This window comes from Pantherophis guttatus, chromosome 5 (assembly GCF_059756535.1).
Source record: "Pantherophis guttatus breed Tessera chromosome 5, ASM5975653v1, whole genome shotgun sequence".
In the NCBI taxonomy this organism is placed as follows: Eukaryota; Metazoa; Chordata; class Lepidosauria; order Squamata; family Colubridae; genus Pantherophis; species Pantherophis guttatus.
In genome coordinates, this window is record NC_142067.1 from 15,345,437 (window position 1) to 15,364,037 (window position 18,601).

The window sequence follows — 18,601 nt, forward strand, 5'->3', positions numbered from 1 at the left end:
GTGGGGCCAAATAAAAGGTAAGAATAATGCGGAGGGTGAGGGGAGCGGAGGCGCGGGAGGGCAGAACCAGTTCGGTGACGTCATATCGTCACTGCTACTGGCTCGGCGGAACCGGGCGAAACCGGGAGGAACCCACCACTGATTCCTACCCAATATCACCATTTGCATGTTAACGATGTGTCCATGTATTGCTAAAAACAAAATAGTGCTAACTCCAAAGTCATATCCTCATTGTGAATTTTTCACTGTTGTCAAAAATAATAGTACTCAGGGGTTTTGCATGTGTGTGTGTGTGTGTGTGAGTGAGTGCGTGTGTGTTTTAATCCCATTTATTAGCAAAAGTCTTTCTGGCTTTTAACTGACAGGAGAAACATTGAGAAATGAAGGCTCATGAGTTATTCATAAGATTAGAATTTATTCAGCCACTACTTTGGGCTCTTAAATAAATGCTCGTGTCTAACCTAGTAACACAGGAAATAATGACCGGATGATAACACCGGGTAAACTGAGTCAGTGAAGAAAGCCTTTGATATGTCCTGTTCAACCCCATTTGTTCCAATATAATCAGGGGCTGGTTTCACATATTGTTGCCACCGGTTCGCCATGTGCATGCATGCTTGCTTCGCTCGTGCATGCATGCCTTCCACACATGCGCCCAGCCTTCCGCACATGCACGGAAGGCTCACGTGTGTGCCTTCCGTGCATGTGCCCAGTCTCGAAAATGTGGCTAAATAGACGGCATTACCTCCGGGCAGGTGGGCAGGCCCACCCGCAGTCGCTGCTATCAATTCACCCAAACCGGTCCGGACCAGCTGAATAACACCTCTGAATATAATGCACCTTTGACCTGTCCTTTGGGGAAATAATGAAACCTGGGGATCCAATTAACATTTGGATAAACGGAATGGAATTTCAGTCCTACGAAAATAGGTTTTGGTCTATGTATAGGTGTGGCTTCAATTTATACAAAGATAGAATCTGAACTTCCCTCTGTTTTGAATTAGAACAATGTTAGGTAACACTTGCCTTATTTTGTTTCCTATATGACTTCTAAGAATTTGAGCGACTTGCCTCTTGGAGTAAGGTTGGCTCCAACCCTCCTGATTTTTCACGAGAGCTTAAAGACTTGACTTTGCCAGTTGGCTTGGAACTCCAATGGGGAAGGCTTCATATTGAGGGTAGTTGATATACTAATAACAGATTCCACCTCCCCTCCTGCTCATCCTACTCCCTTTTAGTTAGTGTTGAGTATATTTTTAAATATTCGTATTGTGTATTGGTTTTATACAGTTTTATTCTTTTCATATTGTAAGCTGCCCTGAGCGGCTGGTGGCCTAGTGGTGAAGACACTCGCCTAGCACTCAGAAGGTTGAGAATTCAATCCTACCTAGCTGCAGATGTTTCTCTCATACAGTGCAAAATAAATAAATAAATCTGCGAATTCCACATGGCATCAGGAAGGGCATCCGGCCAGTAAATGCACAGCTCCATCCAGCAGCCTCGATTCCACACCAAAATTAAGGGGTTACAGGGAGTAATATTGTAAGCTTCCCAGAGTTATTGTGTGGTATGATGGGTGGCCAATAACTTAAATAAGTAAGTAAGTAAGTAAGTAAGTAAGTAAGTAAGTAAGTAAGTAAGTAAGTCTATCATCGGAAAACTTGTAAAGTAAGTTAGACCGAGAGAGAAGAATTTAAATTCCCAGAGTGCATTATTATTTTAATTATAGTTTGTTGAATAAGATCAAGAATTTAACACAACATGCAAAGGAATAAATCACATTTTACAAACAATCTTGGCTGGATTTGTAGCTGGAGCTAAGCCCAAACCGAAAGAACTTTATTGCTTAGTTCCTCATGTGAATTCCAGCCAGAGATGTATCCTTGGTCACTTGCTGAGCTTGGTCGATAAATATGGATTTCAACCTGATATTCTCTCAACCAAGTCCAATTGACTCCACTGATAGTCAGATGGAGTGCTGGGTAGTTTTACATTTCCCCACCCCCCCTTAGTTGTCATTCAACTTGAAAACAGAAAATAAGCTTTAGAAATGTTTTCAAAGCATTTTGGAAGCATTGTTGTGGACAGAAGGTGTGTTTCTGGAAGCTATTCAATACCGAGGTTCCAAACGGTCTGTGTGAGTTCCATCTTTGTTATAAAATAATTTCTCTAGTCATCCGCAGCGTTCCTGGCTTCCCATTCTTCCAGTAAATCCTAATGAAAGACACGACACATTACTTTTTCAGCATTGTTGCTAAGAGAAAATCCTGCCTTTGAAAAATTGATGGAGAATTTTATCTTCCCTGGAGTATTTCAAAGAAATTTTTCTGCCTCATAGGTATGGCTGAAATTTATATCTCTATGCTGCTTTTTCTGGCAATATACCGTATGAAAGAGTTACTATGGTACAGTGATTAAGGTGAGGGACTAGGACCTATACTGTAGTCCTCTCTTCAGCATAGAAATCAGATGGGTGACTTTGGGTACTCATTCTCTAGACCAGGGGTCGGCAACCTGTGGCTCTGGAGCCACATGTGGCTCTTTCATCCCTCTGCTGCGGCTCCCTGTCGCCTGTCGGCTCTACAATTGATAGGGCTTTTGGTTAGGACAGGTAGAGGAAATAGGACACCGCACTAGAAGGAGACTATGGTGGGGGAACCGGATTTCCGGTCGGCAGAGGAAAAAAGGATGCCGTGCTAGGAGGAGACTCTATGGTGGTGGGGAATTGGAGTTCTGGTCAGCAGAGGAAAAAAGATGTCGCGCTAGGAGGAGACTCTATGGTGGGGAAACCAGACTTCCAGTCAGCAGAGGAAAAAGCCTGCCACGCTAGGAGGAGACTCTGTGATGGGAAACTGGCCTTCCAGTCAGCTCCAGAATTGAATGGGGGGCTTCCAATTAGGACCTTTGTGGATCTTTGAGTGTTTAAGGTTGCCAACCCCTGCTCTAGACTCAGCCCTAGACTGGGAAATGAAAAATAATAAAATCTATCTAATAACCCACACTGGATAAGCATGGGAGATCACAGCCTATTACCTTCAATCTAGAGGTTTCTTGGAATGAGACTACTTGCCACAACCAACTCGCCACAGCCAACTCACCCTGGAACAATTTAACAATTCAAAACAGATTAAAAACAGATTAAGCAGAGTTGGAAGGGATCTTGTAGATCATCTAGTCCAACCCCCTCCCCCACACCCTATTTAACTGGTTGTCCACTAAGACTCCAAGATCCCTCTCACAGTTACTGCTATTAAGCCTGGTTTCACCCAGTCTATATGTGTACTATTGGCTTTTCTTGCCTACGTGTAGGACTTTACTTTCCTCTACATTAAATTTCATTTTGTTAGATAGGGCTCAGTGTTCAAGTCTGTCAAGATCCATCTGGATCTTGAGCCTATCAATTCAATTTAATTATTTAAAATAAATAAAAAATAGTTTAATTTTTATCACTCCCATTTCATTCTGTCCCTCCCTTCTTTTATTCTATTCCATTGTTTCTTTGATATTAGTGTAACATTTGTCCCTCGGCGAGTTATCCCATGGTGAGTTGGCCTTGGCAAGTTGTCCCACAACAAGTTGGCCATGGCAAGTTGGCCGTGGAGAGTTGGCCATAGTGAATTGTCATAGACCTGAGGTTTCTATCCTGCGGAGGACTGATCATCTACAACTTAAGAAAACCTAGTTTGCATAGGGTAGAAAATAGATTGTGGTTGTGCTTATGGAATTCTGCCCTAGTTGTGTCCAAATTGACTGGTACCGGTCTGACCATTAACATGAATGTAATGTGTGGCGTGTATGATTATAATTGGGAACTCTTACAGTCCCAGTATGGTTTGTTCATATCTTCCTAAAAAACCAAAACAAAACAACTCATATAAAGATTAATTAGTCAAAACTATTGCGTGGTAAAAACAAGGACATTTGGGTGTGTTTTTAAAATAAGATGGCAACTGTGAAAAGATGACTGTTAAAAGATTAAGAAGGCAGGTGTTAAAAAAAAAATGTTCTATGTGCAGAAAAGGCCAGGGCTACAAATGCATAGTCACAGCCACAAATGCCTTTTGGTTGTTGTTTATTTATTTATTTTATTTTTATTAATCATATTTCTATGCCGCCCACTCTCCGAGGACTCTGGGCGGCTTACAACAATCGACAGTATACTAAGTAGCATATTGCCCCCAACAATCTGGGTCCTTATTTTACCCACCTCGGAAGGATGGAAGGCTGAGTCAACCTTGAGCCGGTGAGATTTGATCCGCTGATCTGCTGAACTAGCAGTCAGCTGAAGTAGCTGCAGTATTGCACTCTAACCACTGCGCCACCTCGGCTCTATGTTGTTGTTGTTCAGTTGCTAAATTTACGACCCCATGGAGTACAGTACGCCAGCCCCCCCATCCCCCACTGTCTCCCAGAACTTGTCCAAATTCATGTTCGTTGCGTTGATGACATTATTTAATCATCTCATCATCTGCCGTCCCCTTCTCCTTTTGCCTTCCATCTTTTCCAACCTCAGGGTCTTTTCCAATGAGTCCTCTCTTCTCAGGATCAGAATAGAGCTGGAAGGGACCTTGGAGGTCTTCTAGTCCAGGGGTATCAAACTTGTGTCGTCACGTTGTCACGTGACGTATCACGGCTTTTTTCCCCTTTCACTAAAATGGAGGTGGGCATGGCCAGCGTGTGATGCATCCCACGCATGGGCTGCGAGTTTTGACACCCTTGCCCTATACTATTTCAGACCTGTGAAGGTCATAAATGGGAAGATTGGTCCGTGCTCGTGTTCATGTCGGAAGCAACAGGGCCCTTCCAGTCTGAAAGGATTAAGAGGGGGCATCACTGTTGTCTTGGTGGATGCCTGATTGATGATCTTTTCATGTCCTTTAATGAGCCCACCAAAGTGGTACCTATCTATCTACTTGCGATTACTCGCTTTTGAACTGCTAAGTTTGCAGAAACTGGAGCAAATGATGGGAGCTCACTCCATCACACACCAGCCCCCGGGTCTTGAATGTGGGACTGCTGATTGTCAACCCAGTATTTTAACCACATGAGCCACCGCACTCCACTAGAGGATTGGATGTTGTACAACAGGGGTGTCAAACCCAATCTCATCGCGGGCCGTATCGTGATGTATCGGGATTGTTTTTGCCCTTGCAGAGCCAGGGCGGGTATGGCCTGTGTGGGCCAAATCCGGCCCATGGGCTGTGTATTTGACACCCCTGATGTATGAGGTAGTCAGTAAATGAGGACTACCTGCTGTCAACCCTGAAGCTGGCTTAACTGGCCATTTTCTGCTTGTAGGTTTCCTCTAAGGAGGTATCTCTCCGCATTGCTTCAGGGCTGACACAGCCTGGAGCTAAGGGGCCAGGGAGGGTGGTGTAGAGATAGCTGGGGTTTGTAGCCTAAATAAAATTCTTTTCCCTGGGAATCAAGGACTTTTGTGCAGGTGTTCGAGAGGTGGAGACTGATGTCACCTAGCAACTGGACCACATGCTGATTGGACCATGTGAATAGAGACTCTGGGAGGAAGTGACAAATTTTTACTTTTACTTGGGTGTAGAGCCAGTGGAAACTTAGAGCCGGTTTTCCACCAAGGCTGTGCCAATTTGATATGTCCCAATAAAATGTTCTTTCAGGAATATGCCTGCCTCCATGTTATTGAAGGGGATGTATTACTTGGAACCTTGACACCTGTTTTTATAAAGACCTGAGGGATTTCAAGAATGCTGCTAATTATAAGAGCCTCAGTGGTGCAGCGGACTAAGTGCTGTTAAGTGCTAGCACTTAGCTGCCAGCTTCCTGCAATTAGTGCGAGTTCAAATCTCACCAGGCTCAAGGTTGACTCAGCCTTCCATCCTTTCGAGGTAGGTAAATTGAGGACCCGGATTGTGGGGGCAATAAGCCAGCTTTGTATAGAACAACACCGCTTAGGGGGGGCCAAAAGCTCTAATAAGTAGGTATATACATAAAAGTATGCAGGCTATTGCTATAATGCATTGTAAGCAGCCCTGAGTCTACGGAGAAGGGCGGCATATAAATTGGACTAATAATAAATAAATAAATAATAAATAATGTTTCGACATACGTAGAGATGACTTAGTCACGTGCTACCGGAAAGGTCTTTGGGTGCCACAAGAAGTGGCAATGAGCAACATCTGGAAATTTTGCCTGAGCTTCAAGCTGCATACTTGGTGCTTGCTCCACAGGCTTTTAAAAAATTTTTTAATGTACCTTAGCTGATTTCAGTAAAATTGAGAAATAAGGAAGAGGCAAAGAGAAATCTCCAAGCTTGGTTTAGTAAAAGGCACCCTTAGGAGGTAAAAGGAATAAGAAACAGAGTTTCAATTAAAGGAGAAAGTTGATTTATTTGTAAGAGGTAAAAATAGGGGGGTGGGGGAGCAAAAGGCTTTTCTCTCTGCATTGTTTTGCCCAGCTGAAATTCAACTCCCTGTAGCTAAAATAAAAAAGAAAGAAAAGGGAGAGGGGAAAATTTGGATGGGATAAAAAGATTCAGAAGATTAGTTGGCACCTGTGGCCATCATGTGGAGAAAAGTAGGCTGGCAAATTTTATCGGCCAAGAAATTGCACAGTGGATTGGCTGTGCAGAGGATCGAGGCTGAGAAGAGAAAAAAAAGCAGATTAAAGATCCAGAAAACTGGCTGTTTGAGACTTTGCAGAGATAGTTGTTGCGGTGATCCGTGTTGCCAAAAGAGGGGGAGAGCTGGTTTGTCTAAATATGTGTAGTGTTTTGGGAATGTACTGCACCTTTAAGGAGATTGTTCAATTCTACGCGGAGAAGAGACAGAGAGAATGGAGATGAACTGCCAGCTGTAAGCAAGGAGCTATTGTATTATTTGGGGCCATTGTAGAAAAGATATGCTTGTGTAAGGAAGTGAAAAAATTAAAGAAGTTTGGTGGCTCAGTGGCTAAGACGCTGGGCTTGTTGATCGAAAGGTCGGCAGTTCAGCGGTTCGAATCCCTAGTGCTGCGTAACAGAGTGAACTCCCGTTACTTGTCCCAGCTTCTGCCAACCTAGCAGTTCGAAAGCACATAAAAAATGCAAGTAGAAAAATAGGGACCATCTTTGGTGGGAAGGTAACAGCATTCTGTGCATCTTTGGTGTTTAGTCATGCCGGCCACATGACCACGGAGACGTCTTTGGACAGCGGTGGCTCTTCGGTTTTGAAACGGAGATGAGCACCGCCCCCTAGAGTCGGGAACGACTAGCACATATGTGCGAGGGGAACTTTTACCTTTTAGTTGAAGAAAGGGCAACCAAACTTCTTCTGGCTTACAAGGTTCAATATCTTATTGTTTAAAGATATTACTGTGCTTGGATCTGTCTGATGATCTCTACTGTTTAAGATGCCTGATCATAACTAACTAGGATGGTTAGGTGGTGGGTTTTTTTTTTTATCGATTTCATGAAAGAAGGGGAAATTCCCACAAGTCCAGACTGACTTCGCCAGTTGTAGTCTTGGCAGCAGGTTTATAAAGAAGAAATTGGATAGGAGCAGAAGGGATTCTCCTGAGAAATCCCTTGGTGAAGCAGCTCCTTTGAATTCAGAAAGAACTTCCGTGTTAAAACATGAGTTCCATATCAGTGGTGGGTTCCTCCCAGTTCTGCTGAGCCGATAGCAGTGACAATATGACATCACCGAACCGGTTCTTGCCCCCCCCCGACCCCCCACCCATCCCCCGCATTATTCTTACCTTTTATTTGGCCCCACCCCTAATCTATTGCTGCCTCCTGAGTCCCAGTTGATGGCTAGAGGGAAAAAAAACTGTTTAAACTCTTTCCGCGGGGCTTCAAAGGGCCGCCCTACAGCTGATCAGTGTTAAAAGAAAACAAGTGAGTAGACTGGTGCCTGCAAAAATAAATGGGTAGACCAGTGCCTGCAAAAATACATGAGTTCCTGCAAAAATAAATGGGTAGATTGGTACAGCTCTGCAAGCAGTTAAAAGCCTGGTAGACCAGTACCTCTGCTAAATCCTAAATAATTGTCACATGACCATCAAGCCACACCCACAAAATAAGCCACGCCCACAGAACTGGTAGTAAAAAAAATTAGAACCCACCCCTGTTCCATATGGCTGACAGAGCAGATGATGAAGATGAGAAGAGGTTGAATTATGGAATATTTTGTGTTGGTTAGTTGGTTTCTGAATATAACAAGAGGAATATATTATGAAAGTATGAATGTATGAAAGTAGGAAAGCATATTGAATGCAGGACAAGAAGCAATGGATGGAAACGAATCAAAGGAGAGAAGCAACTTAGAACTAAGGAGATATTTCCTGACAGTGAGAACAATTAATCAGTGGAACAACTTGCCTCCAGAAGTTGTGGGTGCTCCAACAGTGGAGGTTTTTAAGAAGAGATTAGACAACATGTGTCTCAAATGGTATCTGGTTTCCTGCTTGAGCAGGAGATTGGATTAGAAGACCTCCAAAGTCCCTTCCAATTCTGTTACTCGGTTATTCAGGTAGTTCAGCAAAGTTCAAGCATTTACACTGAGCGTAGAATCATCTAACTATTGCATCTCATAACTCTGGATTTGGTTATTTCATTCTGTGTCATTGAATTAGTTTTATGCTGTGATGAATGATATTTTCCTTTAATTATGATGTAGGGTTGCCGAAATCATTATAAACCGAACTCTATAATGCCCGGGCAAACAATAGAGGCATTTAACCAATGAAAATAATTAAAGGTTAATTGGTCATTGGGGGAAAATAAAGAAACGTGGATTGAGAAAGAGGAATGGAACATCTTGCAAGAGAACATGCTATATTGAATAGCTGGTTGGCATGCTGAAGTGTGTCCAATACTGCAAGATTGTGTTCTGGGTTCTATTTTTTTTTTAAATTTGATTTATATGCCTCCCTTCTCTGGAGACTCAGGGTGGCTTACAATGTGCTAAGCAATAGCCTTCATACTTTTGTATATTTATACAAAATCAGTTTATTGCCCCCACAACTGGGTCCTCAATTTACCCACCTTAGAAAGGATGGAAGGCTGAGTCAACCTTGAGCCTGGCGAGATTCGAACCTGCAGTAATTGCAGGCAGCTGGTCTTAATAACAGGGTGCTTTAGACCACTGTACTACCAAGGCTCCTCCTTATTTCTCTAAGACATTTTAATGCAATGAGTACAATGCCAGGAAAAGCAACGGGTGGCACTTTAACTACTGCAAAACTTCGAACTACAACTTACAGCATCTTAGGAATGTGAAAATGATTCTATTTATATATTTATTAAATTTACACAGCACTCCCTCATCTCAGGTATGTGGCTTTAATGAGGGATACTGGAAGCATAAGAAATCATTGGGTATCGGAGTATGTAAGTAAGGGAACTAATGAAGAAATATGTGACTTAATATGCCATGTATCCTATGACATATTGCAATGCATATTTTCTTATTTTTCATCACTGTGGTTTCTACCACAATGTATCCCAGACTTTAATATATGCATTTCAAAATAGCCCAACAGCGATGAATGGCATTTTAAATTGTATGAACTTGACTAAAATACATTGCAAATATGTTTGCTTAGAGTACCTCAAATGATTACCAGAGCTCCAGTTGTGGATATGGAAGTTATGATGGTATCATATCAGAATAAAACATTTGCATCATGCTCACAGTTGTCATATAAATCCAGAAGTGGCTCTAAAGCCTTTCAAAAGCTTTGGACTCCAAATCCAAATCCTTCCGTAAGACATGCTAATAGGAAAGTTTGTAATCCAGAACATCTGGAGGGCATCAACTTGTGGATAATAAACATAAGGAATCACTACAGCAGTGACCGATTCATCCTCATCCATGGTATGTCTGGCTGATATGTGTTGTGGTTGTTTCAGATGCTTCAAAAAGAAATCACTAGCCTCTTTTTGCCACTTTTAAACTTCTGAATACATTTGAAACCAGCATGAACCCATTCTTAAGATGATGGACAACTTCAGGCCAACAATTCACTTTGATACCTCCTGCTGCTAAAAAGAAAAGAAAGAAGGAGTGACACAATTACTGCTGCTTAGTAATAGTACAAGTGTCAAGTTCGAACTGCAAGTTTGCTGTTGCAACTATTATCGCTTCTCAGCTTGCCAATGAATCAAGGGTAAGATGGAATGTAGGCTCCACACATCAAGAAGACAAGGTGTGAGAGCCAAGGACACTTCAGCAGGTGTTTGCCAAAACCAAAGCCTTTTTCTCATAACAATACAATGACATCCAATTGGACAATGTGACCTGCACTAATAGGAGGAGGGAGAATCCTATACTTTAATCATGTGAGTGTGCATGGGAATTAGCTAGATCTGGTTTTGCCTTCATCAGTGCTGAAATGATACACACACACACACACTTACCATCCCCTTACTATATTTGGAGATGGGGCAAGAAGAAAGGAACTTAGAATCACTGTCATTTTTAGAGTAGCTATTAAGGCCTATATATTTAAAACGAATGGGGCTATGGCTGCAGAGTGTGTGGGAATGCGTGTGTAGGCGAAAACCTAATTTTAATTAAAAAGGCATCAAGATAAAGCATCGAGCTATAGGCTGGGGCTATTGCATGCGATTTATCTATTGCAAATTAAACTCAAACATCAAGGGGAGAAGAAGTTAGCTGAAATTAGAATCCCATGCACTTTTTAGCAGACCAGTCCTAGACTGAAGACACTAGTAAAGGACTGTTGAGGCTCAAGTGAACAATTCTGCCCTTTCCAATAGAGCAAATGCCAAACTTGCAGAAGATTAAATTTCAGTTTACTATAGAAAAGGGAGGGAGACAGAGAGAGGGAGAGAGAGAGAGAGAGAGAGAGAGAGAGAGAGAGAGAGAGAGAGAGAGAGAGAGAGAGAGGGAGGGAGGGAGGGAGGGAGGGAGGGAGAGAGGGAGGGAGGGGGGGAGATCTCATTTGCTGGGAAGATTGTTGAATTTATTTTAACTCTAATTCAATTAGAATCAGATGAACCCTGAGACTAGGAAAGGATCAGAAAAGGCAGCGAGGGAGATGGATGGAACCATGTTACTCAAATTGCAATCCAGACAGATTTATAGCTTGTGTCCCCCACCTCCTCCGTTTCCTTCCCTTCTCTACCCTCAATTGCGGCTGTTGCAATATAAAAGTTTAAGAAGAGATTCACGGTATATTGCAGGGCACTTTCACATAAAGACTCTGCGCCACTTTGAAACTATCCCTGGAATCTCCGTGATTCCATGGTATCAGCCTACTTCAAGGACTGATTTCTTTTCGGTTTAGCTGTAAGGCAATTGGATTTGCAATAAAAAGTACATTTCTTTGAAAATGCTGCAGCTCACTGGAGCTTCTGGGTGGTCCAGATCTCCAAATGAAGAACCAATTGTCTCACTGGATCTCACTGGATCATGAGCAACCCAGCAAGGGTAGCTTCTGGTCTTCCCTTGTTCTCAGCATTTACAGTAGTGGCCAAAATTGTGGAAACCTTTTGAGAAAAGTGTATTTTCTAAAACTAGCTAATAACACCACTTTTTTTTTTTTGAGCAGTACCATAAAATTATATATCGATGGAAAGATAATTTAATCAAGAAAGTAATGCAATAACTTTTATGAAGGATTTGCTTTTAGAATAGCAGTTATAGTACAAAAAAGAAAAGTGAAAACACGTAGAAAAAAAGAGATATACAAAAAATGATCATGTCAGTTAATACTTAGCTGGGTAACCTTTAGCATAAATTACTGCCTTACAATGTCTTCCCATGGAGTGAACCAAGCCTTTTAGTTCTGCAGCTGTTACCATGAATGTGATTGAATGATTGTTTCTATTAACTGGGTTTTATTGCTGGGTTGCTTCTGACAAGCAAGTTTCTTTAGTTGGCTCCATAGATTTTTCAACTGGGGTTAAGGTCTGGGCTTAATGGCTTCCCAGGCCATTCCAGCAGTGGAATATGATTATCTTGAAACTCAAAAAAAAAAAAAAAAAAAAAAAGTGGTGTTATTAACCATCAAACCTCAAAAATACACTTGTCCCAAAAGGTTTCCACAATTTTGGCCGCTACAGTAAGAGGTCAGTTAAAGACATCATAGATTATCTGTTTTGAGGAACATCATTTATTTTCAAGTGGATCTTTCACTCTCTTGCTCCCCTGGCTATTAATTGAAGCAGGAGGAATGGGAAAACGAAGAACAGAAATAGATTCCTGCGTGCTGGAAGAATACATGTCAGTAGGGAAAGAAGGAGACGGAAAACGAACAAACTTGATATTTTTTTAAAAAAATATATTTATGTTCAACTTAACCATACGATGAGGCTAATTACTGGGTGCATAAAATCTACACCTAGTTCCTGGTTACCAGTTCTTAGTCACATACTCCCCCCGCACTTACGACGACAAGAAGCTCTCATTCGGGAGTATAGTAAGATCCTGTTAAATTCCTCTCTACCCATACATGGATACATTCCTGATCTCTTAAGATGCCGATTAAAGTCAAGAAATCCACCAATCTTGACAGCGCGTAAGTTGATGGCCGATCATCAGAACACCACACAAAAGTGGATGGAGGTGTGGAATAGCTGTTCCCCCCAAGATGTCTCCGAGCGTATCAGTCCTAGTAGTATACCTCCAGGATTTAGCCTACCCCGACACATATGGGTGACATATAATAGAATTAGAACAACTCATGGGGTGTGTGCTGACTCCCTGTATAAATGGGGAAAGACATCCTCAGCACAATGTGATTGCGGGGCTCCTCGACAGACTATCCAGCACATAGTGAGGGAATGCCCTAACAGAAGGTGTCCAGGAGATTTTAGGGACTTCCTCTGCATAACAACGGCAGCTACTGACTGGATCTCCAAACTCGACATTAAACTTTGAAATGTTATTTCTGTTTTCCTTTTAGGTTTTCTTACTGCTTTTTTTTTATTGTTTTAATTGTTTTTTAACCTGTAAAAATGAAGTGTTTTAATACTGTGTGTGACCAGCCATACGCTAATTAAATAAATAAATAAATAAATTTTAAAAAAATGCCTTTAAAATTGTGTTCAAAGATTGGGAAGAAGCATGATAAGAAAAACCAGACTGCTCAATCTCATGGAGCAGGTAGTTCTTCCTCTATTTTTTTTACAATGTATTATAAATGAGTCTTCAAAAAAAAAAGAAAGAAAGAAAGAAAGAAAGAAAGAAAGAAAGAAAAAGAAGAAGAAGAAGAAGAAGAAGAAGAAGAAGAAGAAGAAGAAGAAGAAGAAGAAGAAGAAGAAGAAGAAGAAGAAGAAGAAGAAGAAGAAGAAGAAGAAGAAGAAGAAGAAGAAATGATGCTTTATTCTTGGACATTACCATTCAAGGAGTTATGCCTTTAAGAACAATGAACCTTCATATGGGACTCAGACTTTGCTATTTGGAAATAATACCCTGCCGGCATAATGCTAGGACTGTGCAAAACTTCAAAGGAGGAATAAGCTATTTGGTTGGAGAGGTAAATCAAAGCACCTTTTTGAAGGAAAACGCTGAAGGAAAACAGTGGCCCTACTTCTAAGCTTTGGAGTGGGACAGTCATTCCATGCCTTCTGTAGGACATGCACTATTGCTACTCCTGTAAAGTCTTCCCATTAATTCTAAGTCTTCATAAAATAACGTATTTGTGGAAATAGAAGGAACATCTAGTCCAAGCTTCTGCAATGCAGTATGCAGGTAAGCTAATTAAACCATCCCGGTCAATCTCTGAGAAACCTCTGTAGAAGAAGAACCCCAATTAAGTAGATTGTTGCACCGATTTTACCATTAGGAAGGTTGTTCCTTATATTTAATAATAATTAAAAAATGTGCAATGTGTAACATGAAATAATGGACTAAACTGCTTTAGTTTCTGTGGCAATAGAAGTTAATTCCTGCCCATCTTCTCTATGATACTCTTGTATATACCAGAACATTGTTGCAATATCTCTGCTTAGTCTTCTTTTCTTCAGACTGAAGAAAAACATGATATCTGAATTTTTTCAGTCTGACCTCTGGAGGCATGAGCTCAAGATCTTGTGCCATTTTTGCTAACCTCCTTGGAACCTCTTGTAAACTACCATTAACTTCTGGAAATCTGGTATCTGGAGTCATATACAATATGAAAGTAGAGTTCAAGGGGGTTCCTATATTCCTATTCCACCTACCTTTTTAATAGGTTGATGTTGGACAACTGGAAGGAATCATCATGTCATCTAAGCTCCAAAACCTGGTATTAGAAAATGCAACTACTGTATTTCCCAGTATTTTTTTTTTCAGTTTTTCCCAATCAGATTATTATAATACATGCTTCCAACACTTCATAAGCATTGTGGTAGGGGTGGTTAGGAGTAGGGAGTATGAATGAAACCAGCACAATAATATTGTGATGCAAAGCCCACAGTTTAGATACTTGCCTCAGGCATTGTTACCCTACTATAGGAAGGTGAAATTTTTGTGATGACAACATTGTGTGCTTGCCATCATGTGGGTTCCATCTAAATTTCCTGCATAACAAAGTGCATGTTACATTTTTATAAATTGTTAGACATTACAATGTCTTATGCATTTTTAAAAATTCCTTAGAATGCCACCAATCATTGTATAAATCAATTCTACTTTAGACTGGCCAAAAGTCTTCATTGTCTAGGGCAGCTTCATCTCTTCATAATTTTCAGTGAAGTCCATGGACTTTAACATGAGATGGCAGAAGCAAGATGGACTTTGAAGTACAAATCATAGACTAGAAGGGGAAAAAGCACCCAAAACAATTATTCACAATGTATTGCAAAACAATTGTTGACCCTCCATGGTAAGTCAATAAGCTATTGCTTACAAGCAACTATTGGTTTACAATTGTTATATTCTTGACAACAATGGTTGTATATTAATACAAAGTTAACAAGTTACAGAGCATCTTTGACTTTAGATGGCAATGGCATTACTTGAGTTCCTTCTAAGACCTTCAGCACCTGTTCTGGATTTTTGCTCCAGAGCCCATCCTTAAGGGCAATAACTATTCTCTGTTCAGAACAGAGAAACTTCCTTAGAGTAACGAGTTAACAGAAATCTCAATTAATGCATTGTTCCTTGCAGGAACAAGAAAATCAGGAATAACTTTTTTCATATAATAAAAACTTATTGAAAACTTGAATCTTCTGCAAGAGAAACTTTCAGTGTTATTTAAGGTTTAGGTTTGCCCACACAATACATTTATGTGGGCAAACCTAAACCTTAAATAACACTGACACTTTATGTGATGATCAAGAATATTCTGCATCTAATCAAAACATTTTTTTTGTTTTTAGTTAGGCTGCATTCTAGCCTCTGAATATTTATTACAATAGATTCTAGATGGCACCTGGCAGTAATTCTAGATTGCACCTGGCAGGAGTCAATACATTTAGGGTAACTCTTTGGGACTGCAGGTCAAAGATATTTACTGAAATATAAAATCAGTGGGATTTTTTTTTAACCTAGTAAAAATACTTTTAAAGTTAGGAAAGTAGATACATTTATTATGTATTTCTAGGATTCAGAACAGATCTTGGAACTACTTTTCAAACAACAACAAAGAAATGAAGACAAGAGAAAACAAGGATAAAAGAAACCCAAAATACCAAATAGCTGAATTTTTAGGAAAAAAATAATTGTAGTCAGTCAAGCATGAATAACAAGATGTATAAGCAAAAGTTCAAAAATGCAAATTGAACAAATCAGATAGAAAGGCATATAAAAATAATAAAAATAGAGAAATCATAGAAATAGAGGATGTAACAAAAGGAGGGAGACAAATGCCACCCTAGGCACATGCACACAAACACACACACACAAATATGATTTTGTGTAATAAATACACACAATATGGCCAATACAATTAAAAACCAAAGCACAAACAGCTGCAATGTTCTACAAAGTTTAAAAAAAACACCATGCTGAATTCAATACCACCATGGAAGCATGCATAAAGGTAGGTTTACACCTATACAACTTACTTACTTGTGAGTAGGCGACACTGAACCCAGTGCTATTTCGTCCAGTGAGTAGGCGACACTGAACCCAATGCTATTTCGAACATTAAATCCGGATCAAAATTCAGGCACAACTAGTAGTTGCCAATGTGAAGTGATTTTTAGGAGCAGTTCCTTGGCCTTTAACGGGATCTGCCAACAAGCAAAAGCGTGCAAATAAAACTACAATCGCCCCGCACGCAATACTTCATGTGTCTTGGGAAGGGGCATCATTTTGCTCAATGGGTCCTTCCTCTGAGTAACTCCGTAGAGCTGCGGTTCTCCGCTATCCGATTCCAAGTGCATCTTTTTACTGATGTAACGATTTTAGGGGACTCTTAGCTAAGATGAATGCAGTGGGATACACGCTCATTACCAGCCCACGCAGGCGACATCTCCGTTGGGCTCAATGGGATCTGCCGCTGAATAACTCTGCCTAAGGGTGAAACTCAACTCGGCAATCGCTCCTTTTTCACCCGGGTTTACACGCATTGGCGCATCCGGTTTGAAATCCGCTACTGGCTGCAAAGCGATAAGACTGAACGAACCTTTTCACCAACGATGCAGCGAGGCGCTTTGGGTGTGTGAGTTGTGGAGTGGAAGGGGGGGGTAGGGAGGCGTGCGCGCACACACGCGCGCTCCTACACACACAGACAGACACACACACATAGAGACACACAGAGACACAACCACACAGAGCTTGCGAGAAGCTCCCAGCCATTCGGAGGCGGGCGAGCGAGCGGGAAGCAAGTAGGCATTGGCGGAGAGACCGGGATCGCGAAAGCATCACCAACCAGAGGTGGTCTTTTATACCTATTTCTCCCAAATCACCCCAGTCTGAAAAAAGAGGGGGAAAAGAGAGCATTTAAAAAGAAGAAGAAGAGGAAGAAAAGAGGGAAAGAGAAAAAGAGAGAGAGAGAGAGAGAGAAAAGAAAGAGCAGAGAGAGAAACAAACAAACAAACAAACAAAAAGATTGAGAGAGCTAAGAGGCGGGTTAAGCTCAGATCTCCAACCTTAACCCACCCGTCAATCTCGAAAACGAAAGGAAGATGCTATTTGGCACCTGAAGGTTTGCTTCGTTTCGCGCAGCCCAGAAACCGCGCAGAAATCGATGCCCTGCTTGGGATTAAAGGAGGGACCGTCGCATCATCGTGGGAAGAAAACTCTAGCTTCGTTCCTCCCTTCCTCCCAAAAAGCGCTGCCCAAAACCGAGAGGCGCTTGGACAGAATCCCTCTCTCCCCCTCCAAACCGAGGAAGAGCCAACAGGAACGAGAAGGGCAAGAGAGGTAAGTGGGTACCACCTTCTCTTTTGCCGGTAAAAGGAACGGATGGAATACGTGTGTGTGTGTGTGTGTGTGGGTCTCAGCGCGCGGGTGTATAGTATATAGACACACCGTCCCTGCCTGGCCTTGGAGGGGGTGTAGTTTTTAGTGGACTAATTTTGGGCCAAAGTACGACTTCAGAGCTTTTGGATGGGTTTGTGTTAGCTAGAGCCGTTTCGACTTTTCGTCTTCTTGAGTTTGCTTGGGGGAAGAAACGATCGCCATCAACATCACCTCTGGCTTGAAAGTTAAAACCGGTTAGGTAGGCTGAGGTTGCAGGTAAATATCCTCTTGGATGGAGTTTTTTTTTGGGGGGGAAGGCAGCAGACAGACAGGTGGGCGCAGGAGAAAAATAAAACCGTCCCCTTTCTGGACTGTAGTTTTTTATTATTATTACTTAAATACTTCTGGAGCTTCTGAAGCAAAAGAGACCCAACGCTAAGCAAGTATCTTTTTATGATGACTGTTGCTTTCAGCTTAGTTCCTGGAAGTTCGGGCTGTGTTAAATTGAGAAGGATCAGCCAAGAACAGAGTAAAAAATGTGAGCCAACACAGAAAATGTTTTCAATGGTGCCGTTGAAGGACCCTTTGGGAAAATCCTCAGTTGTTGAAAAGATGGTTTCAAAAGGATTTTTATTAGGGGATGAAACTAAGTTAACTGTAATAAATCTTTTTTATATATGTGTGGACAACCTGGCATGTGTTTGACTTGGGTTATTTGGCACTAATTCAGTTGTTTCTTCTTTTGACACAAACTTATGTTTGTTTAATTCCTTTCGTTAGTTTAATTTGGCACATAGTTTGTTGAGCCTACTTTAATTATTTTCCCATCATTTGTAGAAATCCTTCCCTTCTTTTCTTCCTTCCTTCCTTCTTCCTTCCTTCCCTCCTTCTTCCTTCCTTCCTTTCCTTCCTTCCTTCCTTCCTTCCTTCCTTCCTTCCTTCCTTCCTTCCTTCCTTCCTTTCTTTCTTCTTTCTTCTTCCTTCCTTTCTTTCCCCCACATCTCACATGATAACACATGATAAACATAAATGCATATTTATACTTAGACCAATTTTTCTTCCTCTCCTTGTCATCACCTTATGTATATTTTTAAAATTACCTACTAAAGAAAAAAATTAAAAAGGTAGACATTTTTTAGAATCATTTGACTCTTCTCAATTTTTTATACTCTGTTCTTTAAGATCTGAAACGTCAAGAGATCATGTATAAGATCTTCATCAGTGGGCAAGGTTCTAATTTGGACAGGTAACTGGAATTAGACAATATGTATGTATGCAGGGAGTTTTCC

The 18,601-nt window shown here is 41.2% G+C and overlaps 1 protein-coding gene and 1 long non-coding RNA gene across 8 annotated transcripts in view; one reads left to right on the top strand and one right to left on the bottom strand.

Annotated features, from left to right (window-relative positions):
• Positions 1–1,698: 1,698 nt before the first annotated feature.
• Positions 1,699–3,227, bottom strand: LOC117660709 (uncharacterized). Its single transcript, XR_009621007.2, has 2 exons — positions 3,034–3,227; positions 1,699–2,214 (listed from the first exon to the last, which is right to left on the bottom strand). It is a non-coding gene; the product is annotated as an uncharacterized LOC117660709 (long non-coding RNA).
• A 13,422-nt stretch (positions 3,228–16,649) lies between these two features.
• Positions 16,650–18,601, top strand: part of CNTN5 (contactin 5) — an 827,378-nt gene continuing 825,426 nt past the window's right edge. For 3 of the 7 annotated variants that reach the window (XM_087894619.1, XM_087894622.1, XM_087894623.1), the window contains exon 1: positions 16,663–17,273. The gene's annotated coding sequence lies outside the window, so the exon portion shown is untranslated. Of the gene's footprint in view, positions 17,274–18,601 lie in introns of all 7 variants that reach the window. The other 4 variants (XM_087894624.1, XM_087894625.1, XM_087894626.1 and 1 more) reach the window with 2 other exon arrangements.